The sequence below is a fragment of the Neofelis nebulosa genome, chromosome 15 (assembly GCF_028018385.1).
Source record: "Neofelis nebulosa isolate mNeoNeb1 chromosome 15, mNeoNeb1.pri, whole genome shotgun sequence".
NCBI classification, from domain to species: Eukaryota; Metazoa; Chordata; class Mammalia; order Carnivora; family Felidae; genus Neofelis; species Neofelis nebulosa.
In genome coordinates this window covers 25,566,413-25,578,214 of record NC_080796.1, presented here as the reverse complement: position 1 = coordinate 25,578,214, position 11,802 = coordinate 25,566,413, and the positions used below count along the sequence as shown (strand labels likewise).

The window sequence follows — 11,802 nt, the reverse complement described above, 5'->3', positions numbered from 1 at the left end:
GCAAGTCATTCGCAGGGCTTGCCTGACCCACTCTGGAGCTCTTTGGTTTCACTTAACATGCACACTGGGCTCACTCCATGGATTCCCTGCCCTAAGACAACACTTCACAGTTGTCTACATTAAATTGTACTGTGTTCTCCACCCTCAAGTCACTCTGGGGAAAAAAAAAAAAGTTTTAAGGTCCCTCTGCATCCAGCACGTGGGACCCAATTAGTTGCTCTGTCTGCAGGTTTAGTTGATCAAGAGGAAGATCTGATACTTCAGAGTGGATACGCTTCTCTAGCATCATCACCGTGTGGAGATTTTGTGAGCTGCTGTGCTATAAGAGTGGCATATCGTGTGCTTTAAGCAGCATGAAAATCGGTCCCTGTTGTCACTTGCGGCACCGCAGATGTATGCTTCTCCTGTTGCACTACTTAGGGAGCCTTCACTTGATACCTGGGAACTCATTATTAAGGTGAAGAGACAGGAAGCAATGTCAGGCATGACAGCTTTGAATGGACATCATCTCAATGCTAACAAAAACCTCTCACTTCCCAGGATTTCTCTGTGGTAGTAACACCAGGATATATTCCTCCCATGGTGCTGTCTTTACACTTCAAAGAATTAGTTGAGGGCAAAGAACAAGAGAAATATGAGATTTGCTTTCCCCCAAAGTGTCTTGATTTTAGAAAATGAATTGGGCTGCCCCTCACATAGGAACAGCATGCTCTGTTTTTCTAGCAGTCAGGATGGGTTTATGTAGAACCAAACACACATATTCTCCTGATCTCCCTTGTGGCCAATGCTCTAAGACAGCTGGTTGGAATTAGAATCCGAGTTTGTTACCATCAGAAGAAATAGAGCTGCCGTGCCCAGCATTATGCAGAATTAAGATCCACGCTGGGAAGTCCGGAGTCGCCCTAGAGAACCAGAAAGACGTTGGGTTCATTTAATGATCCAAAAACAAGGTCAAATGGAGGGAGGGCACTGAGGGATAATGAGACAAACCAAATCAGTCTGTGGAGGTAAGAGGAGCAAGAACAAAAGGGGAGCAAAGAGCTGGGACTCTAGGAGACAGGACCTAGGGAGATCCCAGTGCCTCTACCCCACAGCATCTCCTTGGCCCGGGGCTGTCTTTGATGGGCTGGGTACAATTTAGCTACTGCTAACTTTTCTACTTCAGACATGGTGGTGAACGCCAGAAGGGTTAGGGGGTTGATAGAAGTAGTCAGAGTGGGGGCCTGACCACCAGATTTCTGACTCTCAGTCTGTGCCCTTACGCAAGGCTGATGGCCACAAGGAGCTGGGGAAGGAGGCCCGAGCAGAGCTTTTCCTCTGGGAAAAGAGGCCAAGGAAGAAAGCCTGGACACATTGTCTCCACTGTGCAGCAGAAGCTGAGGGCCTGTCCTCTTATCTTCCTCCCCCAGTGCCCGCCTTTCTTCTCTCCTCTGCTCTCTCTCTGTCTCTGCCCTCTCCTCCCCACCCCCTACCCTTGTTCTTTCTATTCCTAGCCCCACTTCCCCCAGCTCTAAACTTATCTTTGGATTTTAGTTTTATCATAACCTTGCATCTTTTAACTTCCACATTTTAATCTCTCACCTTGATAGCTCTGAGCTTCCCTTTGTTTTCTCACCAGGTTTGCCCGGCCTTATTTTTCAACTCTTAATCATGTGAAATCTTTAGCCTAACGTTTAACTCTTTCCTTTGTCTTACTGCTTTCACTTGTCTCTAACTCATTTTAAAGTTTCTGGTCTTTTATTTTCTAGTCTGTATTTTATCTGTTTTCTAAATGCCCTTTGCTCTCTTTTCTCCCTTTTTTTTCGTTGTCCTTTTTTGTTTTGGTTTGGTTTTTGTTTTAATTCTCATCTCATGGTTTGCCATGTTCTGTAATGACTCTGTGACATACCAGCCCCGTGGTAAGCACAGTATCAAGAGCCCACATTCCTGAAAGGGAGACAAGAAGGCTGTCCTACTCCTGGCTCTTGCCAGGAGTCTTCTCTCTCCCTCTCTCTCTCTCTCTCTCTCTCTCTCTCTCTATATATATATATATATATATATATATATATATATATATATATCTTTCCCATTTCTCTCAATAGATTTCCTAGTTTAGCTGAAGATGACTTTGCAAAGAATCTTGCCTTGGGAGACTTATGGGTAGAATCTCCTAAGAGCCAAAATCCTGTTCAGATAGCATGTTTTACTTGCTGAGTATTAGTTATTTGCAGCTCACACTATCCAGGCATTTTCAGAAAAGTCATGCGTTTTAAAATCTATGTTCTCCAAGGTTTGTGTCATTGGCATGTGAGTAAATCATCTGAATGCTTTGCCCTGGGTGGTTGGGACTCTCGTCTCCCGGGCAGTGCTTCCGGCCCGACTTGATAAAGAGCCAGGTAGGGCTGAGTGGGGAGAAAGAGGGTGGGATTCTGATACCTTCCTGACATCTCTTTACTCCTCACTGGGCTGTTTGCCCGCATCGGGGGTGATCACAGAGGAGGTGCCTACCTGAATGTGAACACCCCACCCTACCTTGTTTCCCGCATGATGAGAACAAGAAGTCCATAGCAGCAGTCATTCTTAACAAGGTTTCTAAGTGACCGGACAACAGAGGCTCTCCAGAAAATCTTCAACCATGGCTCCTCTTACTTGCCAATATTTCTAGACTTCCCAGCTCTCACCACCTCATGACAGAAGAAGACTGGGGTGTGGGGGAGTCTCATTTTTTCTAAACTCTCTGAGGAAGAAAGGATGATAGTACTCCCCATCAGATGCATGTTACAACCACCTTTTTGTCAACTAAGCCACGTGGGCTGGTGAGATACCTCACTTGAGGGCTAGTGCTTTTCCTCAGAATTGGAGAGCTCCAAGACATCAAAATAGGGTTTTCTAAAGCAACAGCCAGTAGGTATTGAATGACTGCTATAGACAGGTCTTAGTTTTGGATGCCAAGGAAGTGACATGGTATATAAGTTTTAATCCATATTCAGGGGCCTTATGATTTAGTTGGTGATACAAAGAAATATGCCTAAAATATTATGTGGCTTACAAGGTGCTCACATCTGTAGACACTTCCCTCCTTCCTCCTACATCTTGCCTGAGACCTACTCATCCATAGGTCAAACTTCCAGGTTACTTTCTTGAGGAAATCTGCCTGTTCTGAGTTAGGTAATTCTCTTATCGACATTCACCAAAGCCTTCTCTGACCTTTATCACTCGGTGATTTCCTACATTTCTGCTTGTTTTGTCACTAGACAGTAAGCTCTTTAAGAGCAGAGACTGATTGGCACACTGTTTTATTACCAGCATAGAGAGATGCTCAACAAGTATTTGCAAATGAATGAATGAATCAACAGGAAGAGGTAGCATATGTTACATGAGGAAAAGCATAGAAGAAACAGCATATTTTGAATTTAGAAGGGAATGGAGAAAGTGATTCCCTGAGGTACTTGGTAAAATTGTGTTGCCAGTGCAGTATGAGTGATCTGGCAATTTTTGTGACCCCAGGCATCCGGTTGCATACTTAGTCACTTCTCATCTGGTGTCATGTTAAGTTAGAGAGTCCCTTGATCACTAGGAAGGTGATGTGGGTTGATTAACATTCCTCTGGAAGAGGTAGCACTGTGATTCTAACTGAGTCTAGTTCCAAATGTGTGTGTGTGTGTGTGTGTGTGTGTGTGTGTGTGTGTGTGTGACAGTAACAACTGAGTCAGATGACCTCTTTCAGCCAGCCTCTGTCACTAGTATTTCCTGAAAGCCACTGCATGTAGCAGTCTGTGGTGTGATAGAAAGGACCTAATTACCACAACCCTCCCTCCAGCTTATGTTCTGGGAGGGCTTGGGCATACATAAAAAAAATATGTACAGAAATACCTCTGAGCATAAGTGACACACTCAGAGAAACCTTCACAAACAAGCACAGTGCAAAAAGGACACAGACATGAAAATAACCAGTTGGCAGCTGGCTCAAGCCGAATAAATAAATCACATGGAAGGGGGGGGGAGAGAAATGCCTGCAGATGTAAGGACCTTGGAAGCCACGTAACTATTTTCTGCATATTTCTTGTATCACCAACTATATCATAAGGTCCCCAAAGGCAGAGACTAAAACACACACCATGTAGCTTTCTTGGCACTTAATGCTAAGAGCTGTCTACAACAGACATTCTGTACTAATTGGCTGCTGCTGAAGAGAATCCCATTTTGAAAGAGACCACGTGGAAGAAGATACGGTGAGGGTATCTGGCAGGGCCCCTCCTCCTGGGCACAGTTCTAAATGGGAAAAGAGCCTGGTTTGCTGAAGGAGACCAGAGCGGGTGGTTGTGTGGGGATAATGGCAAGTATATTGTGCAAAGTACAAAGGGGTAGTGGGAGTATGTGTGTGGGGTTGGTAGGTGAGGGGATTCCTGCTGACTGGGTAAGGAAAAGTGGGTGGGGACCGTGAACAAGGGACAGCTGCTGATGGATAAGAAGGGAGAAGAAGGTTAATATCATGAATGAGCACCCTCCTGGAGGAGCTGCTTCCCTCAAGTGTCATGGAATCTGTTCCATGGAATCTGTGCATGGAAGGAAGGTTTGGCTAGGGATTTGTGAGCTGGTGTGTCACAACTGAGAGGGGAATCTGGGAGGGTGGTTATGTCATAGGGTTTGTTATGATTCTTCTAGTTTAATAAACTTGTACCGAGGATCTAGTGGGGGCTTGGTAGATAGTGATAATGGAAGTCATCCCAGCCTCCAACCAAGAGGCTCTGTGAGAGTGGGAAGGGCTGTGATAAGAGGTTCAAACCTCATGAAGGGGGCTGTTAGGAAAAGAAGCAACCGGAGGCTTTTGAAGTGTCTGAGATGGGCTCACATGGTGCTTGAGAAAGATGACTTAACATCAGAGCCCAGATGGGAGGTGGGGAGTAGGACTGGAGCTGGGAGGCTGGCCACGCGTTGCCACAGCTTCAGGAAGGAGATGTACCATCTGGCCTTCAGTGAGGGTAGAGATGAGAAGTGACTGCAGGAATGTGTCCAGTTCTGTTTTGATGTGGTGACACTGAATGATGAGAACAAAGAAGGGAGAAAGGCAGCCACTTAGTTTCCGTCTTTATGAGACTAATCTGCTCAGGGGGGCTTCTCAGAGCTGCTTTGTGGAGGGAGCACAGGTCAGGAGTCTGCTAGACTAGACTAGCTCTAGTCCTGCCTGTTGGACCTTGGGAGAAATTATTTTATGTCAACTTTGCCTTATTTATCTTCAGATTAGGACATTTCAGCCTTAAAAGGCCTATGATTTACAATAGTACTTCGGTGGGAAATGTATGTAATGGGTGACATAAATTAATGGTATGCTAAATTACGCTATTGATGGCAATAATGACTGGGACTCGTATGCTGATTTACACTTTACAAAGCATTTTTGCATGCATTATTTAATTTCAACCTTACCACAGCCAGTGAGGTAAATATAATTATTTCATTCATATTTTATAAGTGAAGAAACAGAGATCTGGAGCCTTGTCCTAAGGCCATAAGGATAGTAAGTGGCTGAGCCAAGATCCAACCGCCTCCCAAATCACAGCCTACTGTACTCTGTGGCAACTTAGAATTATCATTTATTTATTTAACATTAGCTGTGAATTCTTGCTGCATGAAAACTAGCATTAGATATCATTGTTGTTGCTGTTGTCATCAGGACATTTTTGATTCACTGATTCACCCATCTACTCACTTATCATAGGTTTACGGATCACCTACTATGTGCCAGGCACAGAGCTAAGCACCGGGATACAGAGAAGAATAGAGCACGGTCTCTGCTCAGGAGGACCCAGTCCAAGGAAGGAGTTAGGTTGCCAGGGTAAATCAAAAAATATTCACAATATAGCATGCTAGGTCCTTATCTGTGGAGCACGTGTAGAGGGTGTGTGTGGAGGTCTGTTTCATAGAGGCACCACCTCCTTCCGCTCACAGACCAAATCTCTAGCAAGTGGCTCCAGAGGCCTTCCTTGGTCAAGCCTCCTCTGACTTCAGGTCACCATACTATGCTTTTCTCAGAATCGTGCCACACCTGCTACCACCATTTGGTCTGTGGTATCTTAACAGTTCATTTTCTGTTCCTTTATTCCTTGTTTCCTCTGTGTTTCCCTTCCATCTTCTGTAGAAGGCTCTGTGGTATACACGATCGTTTTTGCAGGTAAGTACTATAGGTAACATTTGCTATTCATTCATAGCACCAGGGCTGAACATGGTAGGCAATCAATAAACATTTGTTTGATTGATGAAGATTCCCCGTTTGAGAATGCACAGGGCAGAAAGGTGCCAAAATGAATCCCCTAAAAGGGCAGGAGAACGAGGTCTAGTGCGGTTGCAGCGCTGTCCAGGAGCATTTTAATGTGACGACTGGAGTCCACAAGCCCATCCGGGACCCCCTTCAGTCCATGTGTCAGGGGCTTAAACAACCACATTCTGAGCATGCAGCCTCACCAGGATAGGGAGGGAAGAGACTTTGGCCCTTTAAAGTCAATTTTGTGAAATAGATCTTGATCCAGCAGGGACGATGGTAAGAAGCAATTAAAAAAAATGATTGTCGTTATTTTTACCTGCATCCTGTTTCTGGCTGTGCCGCTATCTTGTGAAGGGGTCTTGGCACATATGCGGTTTTTGAGTGCCAGTTTTCCCATCTGTAAAATAATCCCTGTCCTTGATCCTCAGCTCACAGAGGTGTTTGGAAGCCCAGGGAGGTAATGTCTGTGCTGTGCTCGCAGGATCCTGGACAAAAGGCATTGTATAAATAAAGGCGATCACTCCTATTATAGCGTACATAGTGGTTCAGAAGTGTGTTTAATGCCTTGTCCCCCTTCCTTCTGTTTCCTTGCCCTAATGTCTCCCCTCTGCTTGTACCCAGGAGCACAACTGTTCTGATCTAGCTGCAGTTAGATTAATTGAACAGGAGCCTTTGAAATCCCACCTAGTTTACTCAGCCTGCTTATCTTTCAAGGCTTTTGCAAGTTCTTCTCTTTATTGAGAAAGGGAAAAAGGAAAAAGACATCACTTAGAATGACAACTGCTTGGTTCCTTTATCAGGTCAGCTTTTTTCCTGAAAGGTCCCCCTGCCCCTCAAGTGATCTCATCCCAAACTCCCCCCCACCCTGTGATGGCTGGATGCAGGAATCTCTGGTTGGGTTGCCTTGGCAACAACTTCTGTTTGTTGCAGGTTCCAGTTAGTGTTGGGTCCTCATCATTGTTTTTCCCTCTGCCTCATGATACAAGAGGGGCAATCAACTCTGTGAATTAGGTAAAACAAAGGAAACAGTCCAAAGAGTGATAGGAGGGAAAGGGAAGAGCAGGCAGAGAAAACCCCTAGAGGGGTCACTGTTGGGTCTTTAGAACCTACCAGGTAGTTATACATTGAATGAAGACAAAAACAAAAAGCCAGGAAGCAATTTATCTAGAGTGATTTGAAGGCAGGTATGTGGAGATTTTGATGTGATAGTCTAATTCCAATGAGAATCATAAGAACAGGGGACTTCCTAAGCAGAGCTGAATCTCTTCCAGGTAGACTGAAGAACCACACTTGATACATGTTCTCGCCCTCAATGAACTTAGACTTTGGGAATCCACTGACATTTACTGAGGGCCTGCTCAGAGCTGGGCTCTATGGCTAACAGTACAATTTGGCGAAAACCTTCCCTAGTGTCCATATAGCACACATGTCCTTCAAGCACAAACACTATTCAAGTGGTTTTGCTGAATGTCAGCTTGTTATTTGTTTCTGTTTTTATAGCATTTCTTCATTTGGAAGACGTGGCATATGTGTACAAGAAAAGACAAGTTCAAGACCCATGAGTTTGAGAGAGGAGAGCATTCTGACCCACCTTAACTGCTATTCTTCGAAAACCTGCACACATAAGTAAGCAGCTATTTATTCTTTATGTTGATGCCAAGTACAACTCTTACATCGCAGTAAGAGCAAGGTGGATTGAATAGGAATGAATTAGGTTTTTTTTAATTTTTTTTTAACATTTATTTATTTTTGAGACAGAGAGAGACAGAGTATGAGCAGGGGAGGGTCAGAGAGAGAGGGAGACACAGAATCCAAAACAGGCTCCAGGCTCTGAGCTGTCAGCCCAGAGCCCGATGCAGGGCTCGAACTCACAGACCGCGAGATCATGACCTGAGCCGAAGTCGGACGCCCAACCGACTGAGCCCCCAGGAATGAATTAGTTTGAATGCCAACTACAGGTGTAAACAATGTATACACTTCTCATCTTTTTATTCATTTGCTCACCAAAGACTAGTTATTCGCCAGGCACAGTCACAGGCACTGGAAGTACAGGAGTGAGGAAAGCAGTAGGACGTCTCTGCCTTCAGAGACGCCGTGCCCTCTCTCGTCCCCACATCAATGTCCGTGCTCGCCAAGTGCTCCTGCATTAGCAGAAAGATTAAAAGGAGGATCTAGAGTGGCCACACCTGAAATTTACCACAACATTACACAACTTCAGGGTTGAAGGGGCCTTCAGAGACCTTTATCTCCAACCTCCCACTTAAAACCCGAATTCCTGGTTCAAGCATTCCTTGGAGGTGGGAGCCACCCTCCCGCCGTTCTCTCATCTGTTCCTTCTTGTCTAGCAGCACCTCTGCTGCCCGAACTTTCCCCAGATCTGTCCACCACATCTCACCTGTCACAACCAGTGGTCTCCTTGCAGGTGCCCCTGCTTCCATTCTTCTCCTCCTCCTTAATTCCTTCTCCACACAACTGGCAGAGTGGTCTTTCAGAAACGGAATTCAAATCGTGTCTTCTCTGCTTAAAACCCTCCAAAGGTCCTCTTTGCACTTAGTTTAAAATCCCAACTCTACCCCGTTCCATAAATCACTGACATGCTTAGACCTGCACAGGCTCTCTGACCTTACTCCCCTGACCTCCTGGCATAACATATACCTCTATCTGAGGAAAAGTGCTTTGACTGCTTATGTTGTGTACTGTCCTCAAACTGCCCCCCCTCCCCCCGTCGCACACACCACAACACACACTAAAATCCAAGCTCCTTGGCAGCCTGTAGTTTGATTTGTTCATATCTGTTTTTTTAAGTTTATTACTTTTGTGTGTGTGTGTGTGTGTGTGTGTGTGAGAGAGAGAGAGAGAGAGAGAGAGAAAGAGGCAGGCAAGGGGCAGTGAGAGAGAGAGGGGGAAAGAGAGAATCCCAAGCAGGCTCCACACTGACAGTTCAGAGGCTGAAGTGGGGCTTGAACCCACAATGGGTGAGATCATGACCTGAGCCAAAATCAAGAGCCCAACACTTAGCCAACTGAGCCATCCAAGTGCCCCACCTCCATTCATGTCTATTTATAAACGTGTCTCGTGTATTAGGCATTCATAATTATTTTTGAATTAAAAAAATCTAGCTTCTTTAGTATCTTTTTAAGAGTGACAAGGTACTATCTGTATTAGGGTACCCAGTGTATATATGATTCCAAAGTTTGTTTAGTTTTTCTTCTATTGTGCAAAAGTTTCTTTCTCTGCCACACCAACCCATTGACTTTGTTCTGTTATATGCAATTAACCCATTTCCTGTCCATGGAAGTTCATTTAAATATTCACATGGCTTAAATATTCACATCCGCTCTCCAGACTAAACACACAGAGTCCTTTAACCCTGTAAAGGTCTTGTGCTGATTTTCAAACCCTTTTCTCTCCTGCCTCCCTTTCTCTTGAAAACTACTGGTTTGCCTAGTTCCCCCTTATAGTGTAGGGCTTGGCTCAGTTGGGTATCACAGCAACCCAAGGAAGAAAAGATGAGCCAGTTAACAAGAAATGTTTAGCTGCTGAAAAAGAAACTTGATCCAACGTTATAAAATGTTTATCGATCACTTTCTCGAAACTGATTTCATGTCTGCCCAATTAAACCTAATTGAGGCCTCTCATCTGCCAAGCCAAGTATACCTTCTATCAGATTTTGAGCATCAACTCGGTGTGCATATAGGTGGGAAAAGTTGAAACTAATTCTCTGTTCTTAATCGCTCCTAATACATGTTGGTCCCCAATAAATGTGATATCAAAATAATTATAATAAGATTATATGGAATCTAAGACATGGTAATTAATGAAGAAGTATTTGAACTGTCAGTGGTGTCTTGAGCCCTAAAGGGAAAAATAATAACCTGACAATATAAGTGAAATATGAGATCAACCAATTAATTAGAATAATTTTATCTGGTGCTCTGAAAGTAGGCCAATTAAAATGCATTGTTGTTATTTAACATGAAGTAAGGTGCTAGACCCTGAACACAGTTGGAAAGTAGACCTTATTCCTACCCTCAGGGAACTTAAAGCTAATTTAACAGTTGCATATAAAAGGGCAGAGGAATGGGAGGGGTGGTGTTGACTTGATTTACTTACTGGAGCTCCTTCTCTGGCATTGGGTTGAGGCTCAGGAGAGCTGTTACCACCCCTGTGCTCTTCTGACCTTCTCCTCCCTCCTTCTTCTAGCTGTTCTTGGAGTGTGGGAGGAATCCCTTTGAGTTCAATAGAGTTCAGAAGAAATGGGTTAAAAAAAAAAAAAAAACTTCCCAGAAAATATTAAGTTTTCTATAGTTGAGCTAGTTAGTGGAAAAGAAGAACCCAGATATTGTTAGTGCCTTTGATAATTCATTAGGAACAATTAATTGGCTACTAATGAAACAACAGAAGCAACAATACAAAAAAACTGAAATCATTTTGCCTTCTAGCATACTTAAGGGAATGCATGTGCCTACCCTCAACTTTAATGAGGGTGCAAAAGATAAAGCACAAAGTAGCCCATTAACTGTGCATTTAACTTTAATGAAGGCTGATCTCTGCAATAAATAATAATAAGTGTATTTATAATTTGCAAAAAAATCCTTGAAACTTTTTTAAGCCTATTCCTTGTGAAAGACTAAGGTTTCATGCTCTCCCCTCCAACACCTTGTGTACAGTGTCGGATGATTAATATTTTGATGTCATAATGCTGTCCCTGAAAAGAGAATCTTCCATTCCTTCCATCTCACTAGAAGGAAACATAGAATGCCCTCCTCTCCCCCTTTCCTTCTCTCTCTCTCTCTCCTCTCTTTCTTCTTCTTCCTTCTTTCTTTCTCTCTCTCTCTCTCTCCCTCCCTTCCTCCTTCCCTCCCTCCCTCCTGGAATACCTGTTTCCCTTTGGGGTGCCCTTTGAACTGCTTCTGTAACAATTCAAGTAGGTTGTGTTGAGATATTCATCTTCCTCTCTTCTCCTTGGGAACCACTGTGCCATTCATATAGAAGATGTTAGGGAGATCTGCCTCTGCCTAGATACCAACCATGGCTCTCTGGCTCAAAGGAGACTCACACTAAGGTTTAGAGCTGACAAACATCATGCTTTCATTAAAGCACTCGGCAGGGTAATATGCCAAAATGGATGATAATTTGCTAAAATGTGTTGTAGGATGTTCAAGCACACTAAATTATTGTGCTTAAGGACAAAAGAGCTCTAAACTCATCTCCTAAGACTATTACCAATTCACCAAGCAACATGCACCAGCATCTACCTATATTCCACTTATGTATCCATGATTCTAGATTAAGAAGTACAAGGATTTGCCTAAAGCAACAGCACTGTCCACAGCTTGACTTGATTTCTTGATGCATATTTACATGAAAACAGAATGCTAATGGTAATAAAAACTCTGAGTAATTGTTCTCTTTCTTACTAAAGTTTACTAAAGCTAAGTGCTTTCCATGCATCATTTCATTAAATCCTCACAGCCTGTGAAGTAGACATCATAATTAATTCCCATTTTATAGAAATAAAGAAATTAAAGTCTAAAAATTAAGTAACATGGTAATTTGCA

At 43.6% G+C, this 11,802-nt stretch overlaps 1 long non-coding RNA gene across 1 annotated transcript; it reads right to left on the bottom strand.

Annotated features, from left to right (window-relative positions):
• Positions 1-3,961: 3,961 nt before the first annotated feature.
• Positions 3,962-11,149, bottom strand: LOC131495315 (uncharacterized). Its single transcript, XR_009253883.1, has 5 exons — positions 10,355-11,149; positions 8,637-8,726; positions 8,246-8,382; positions 6,558-6,726; positions 3,962-5,017 (listed from the first exon to the last, which is right to left on the bottom strand). It is a non-coding gene; the product is annotated as an uncharacterized LOC131495315 (long non-coding RNA).
• Between the last annotated feature and the right edge of the window lie 653 nt (positions 11,150-11,802).